The sequence below is a fragment of the Euprymna scolopes genome, chromosome 25, assembly GCF_053919585.1.
Source record: "Euprymna scolopes isolate OS-2025 chromosome 25, ASM5391958v1, whole genome shotgun sequence".
Classification (NCBI taxonomy): Eukaryota; Metazoa; Mollusca; class Cephalopoda; order Sepiida; family Sepiolidae; genus Euprymna; species Euprymna scolopes.
Genome location: NC_136506.1, coordinates 74,559,278 through 74,563,384, shown reverse-complemented (window position 1 = coordinate 74,563,384; position 4,107 = coordinate 74,559,278). Strand labels below are relative to the sequence as shown.

At 33.7% G+C, this 4,107-nt stretch overlaps 1 pseudogene; it reads right to left on the bottom strand.

Moving 5' to 3' along the window:
• Positions 1–550: 550 nt before the first annotated feature.
• Positions 551–667, bottom strand: LOC145247762 (5S ribosomal RNA; annotated as a pseudogene).
• Positions 668–4,107: the final 3,440 nt, after the last annotated feature.

The following is a 4,107-nucleotide window of genomic DNA, read 5'->3' as shown; positions in this document are numbered from 1 at the left end:
TTACAACTGAATTTTACCAAGTATTTAATAAAATCCAGTAGTAGATAAAGTATACACACAATATTGTAAGGTGATATATATATATATATATATATATATATATATATATATATATATATATATTTATTTATTGTGCTTGGATTTTTAGTATTTACTTCAACAGTGCTCAATATGTGAAAAAGCTTAGTAATAAATAGGGCTATGACAACAGCATATTCTTTTCATTGTTTTGACTCAAGTGTGTATCTCTTGATACCCTATATGCTTTTATGTAGCATGATGTGGTTCTCGGTTGATTAACTGTGTCGGATATATACTCAAGTGTCAAAACAAGGAAAAGAATATGCTGTTGTCACAGTCCTAGTAATAAAATAATATGAAAATATATTTATGAAAACTAAACTATACAGAGGCATTTGAGTTTCATCCCTACAGGCTAAGTGTGTGTGTGTGTGTGTGTATATATATATATATACACACACACACACACACACAATTTCTTCATGTATGTTTGTATGCAAATATATACAATGCCGAGATAAGCAGAAAGCACATACAGTGCCTGAAATTCCCAAATGGTCACCCACCTGGTACTGATCAGGCTCAATGTTGCTTAACTTTGGTGATCTGACGAGAACCAGTGTGTCAACGTGATTATGCCGCTTACATCAGCATTGTTTCCAGTCGTCCTGAACCTCCACTTGCTACTGGTATTTAACAGCGCTGAATCAGGAAACGCGTGGTTGGAGATTGTGCAACTCCTGCCACAAAAATTTCATGTGTAGGCACCCTTACACTGGGTATTCATAGTTTGTCAAAAGTGAAGGAAGCTACCAAATATATACAAGATTCTATGTAGATATATGAGAGTGAAAGGGTGTATATGTGAAAAGAGAGGTGTACAGATAAGTGAAAAGAGAGAGATGCATCCAAACAGAGAGAGAGAGAGAGAGAGAGAGAGAGAGAGAGAGAGATTTATGTAAGGAGTAAAAAGAACAATAACTGTGTTTGTGTGTGAGGGTAAATTTGTGTAGGGATTTCTTTTTTCTAATTAAAATCATTTTCTTTTTTCACAAAGAAAATATTTTGGGAGAAGAAAGCCATAAAAAAAAAAAAAAAAAAAAAATCCACAGATAGCAAACAAAAGAACAAAACTGAAAAATCAAGCCAAAGCAGCAGCAACACAAAAAAAAAAAAAAAAAAAAAAAAAATGGTCGTCCCAAAATCAATTTATCTTATTTTTTTTTTTTTATATATAATTCTTTTTTCTTTTTCACCCCAAACAAGACATATTGCCACTTATAATGTAAGGGTTACTATTTGGGATCATGTCTTACAGAACTGTGGAGAGTTAAACAGCAAGATGTTTGTTCACATTACATTTAAACTTCTGCAGTACAGTCAGAGAAGCAGGAAACAGGGAAGAAGCTATTAGAGTAGGTTTTTTGGTATCTAGGAATCTCAGTGAAGGGATGGGATTTTGCTACTTGTTAGGTTAGTTGAGATTACTATTTGAAGGGCACACGTGCTATGAGTTCATCGGAGCACATTGCACTGAAGTACTCGTAAAACAAGCACAGGGACGCAACAATGCAGCGATGGGACAAAGGTTGGAGTCTGGCCGATAGTGCGGGACCTGTTAGATTGGAAACTTTTTTTTTGGACTTTGCCTAAGAGTGAGGAACTAGTAGTAGATGCAGGAGTTCGGATGTGGCAATAATACTTGAATGGGTGAATTGTGGCTTAGTAAAGACATAGGATGCTCTCTGGTGAGAGTAATTTTCAAGCACGGTAGAGGGAGCTCACCTTCTTTGCAGTAGCCTTTGCAATGTCCTCAATGTATGTTAAGCTGAAGAGTTTGAAGGATGGGCTCTCAGGTAGGTGTTATTTGCATTGGCAATCGATGATCAAGATTTCTTTTTTGTAGTTGTGCTCTAAAAACATTTGCTGCAACATTTCCTACCATTTAATATCTAGAATACTGATAAACGTCAAAAGCCATTGAGGAATAAGGGTTAAGAGATGGATAAATTCACAGTTTAATGATGATGAACAGTATGAGAGGATTGACAATCTTCACATCACCCACTCAAAATAACAGCTTGCCAAGGAAACAGCAACTCTTCCCCCTTTGTCATAAATATCGTTCATGAAATATTAGAACTAAAAGACAGAATGGGGGTGGGGATGTAGCAAGAGTTATGAGACTGCCAAAAGTAAACCCATAGTTCACTTATTAAACACCAAAATACATGATACCTATTGTAAATGATGCATTATATACAATTAATAGAATCCAAGTTGCTGTTTTGCCCATAACTTTAGTATTATAGTATTAATGCATAAATGATAGAATTGAATCCAATTCCATAGTCTGTGAATGAAACTAATAAAGAATTCCTTCCTGCCATGAATAGAAGGAATTGGACCGAGAAAGAGATAATATGACGGTGCTAAATGTATTTATCCATTGTTAACTGGTTGGAGACATTAGTTTACGAATATAAGAACAGTGAGAACTGAAGACCAAAACCGGTCATATACGGACCAACAAAATTTTGATACCATATGCATTTTTCAGTTGTAATAAATGCAGTTATATAACAGTGAATTTCATGCACAGTATGTAGCTAAAGTGCTATTGAGTGCCTGGACAAAACATGTAATCTTTGAAATCGATTGGAATTTCATTTGTAGACAAATAGCACAGTGATAATTATTGAAACTACTGGCTAGGTAGAATCAAATATTGACTTGTTAGCTATTTTTTTCTAACTTAAAAATCTAACTGGCTTAATTTTATCGATTAGATACCAAACATCACAAAAAAAGAATTCAAAACATCCTTTTTCGATTCAATTATTAAATAGGTATTTGTTTCTCTACAAAAGCAAATTAGACACAGGGTCGTTTTTTTAAGGGGGAGAGAGAGAGAGAGAGAGAGAGAGAGAGAGAGAGAGAGAGAGAGAGAGAGAGAGAGAGAAACCAGTTCCCCCAAAAAGGGGACACTCTGGCAGTGTCCAAATAAAAAGCAATTGTCTGATATGAAGGCTTTCGCCCACATTGACCAAACCTAATTGACTTCAAAACGTCCCGGCCCGCAAGGCCAGGTGTTTGCGTTACCTATGCCAGAGCTTTTGACTAAATCTCCCAAATGTGTTAGAAATAAAAGGGGAAGCCAGTAAGCAACAATCAGATACAGAAAAAAAGAAAATGTGTTTGTGAATAAATAATAAAAAGAAAAAAAAAATATATATGGTTATGATAGTAAGGTGGGCAGGTGGGTTGAGAGGAACACAAACAGGTATTGTGACATGCAAAGAAAAAAAGATAAGTGTTAGTATGCAATTTTAAGCAGAGTTAATGATGAGAAATCTATCCCATCATGCAACATGCTTTTCAGTAATTTTAATTTGAAGGACAAAATAATTTCAAGTGTTTTTACACACTATACATGCATATATTTATAACAATACATAATCAAAAAGGTGCATATATATATATATATATATATATATATATATATATATATATATATATATATAGAGAGAGAGAGAGAGAGAGAGAGAGAGAGAGAATATAAATGTATACTTTTTAAAAGTATATATTCTTTATAAAATAGTCCCAAAATGTTAATAATAGGCTCAATGAAGATATATTATCACCTCCAGAGCATATATATTGTAAATTTACATTCCAGTTACCAACAAAAGTCAGTCCACAATCAAGTTTAAAATTTTTTATAATCAATTATTTATATAAGCGAATTTTTATATTTACTTTTTCCATAAACGTCATTGTGCATATAGCCGATATTACCATCACACAAATCAGAGACAGATAAATATTAGAGACAGCCACACATAAGTGGATGGAATAAAAAAAAAAAATTTGTTGCTTTAAGGAAGAAAAAAACTGAATTCCAGAAATTCAAAAACACTAAGAAATGATATCTGAAGAAAGATATCCACTACAAGATAAATATACTCAATTGCAGGCAAAAAACATTCCACAGCACCATTCCGAATTTAATTGAACAGAGCTTACGTGTGACTGTCTCAAATATTTATCTGTCTGATGATTTGTGTGATGGTAGTATCGGCTGTA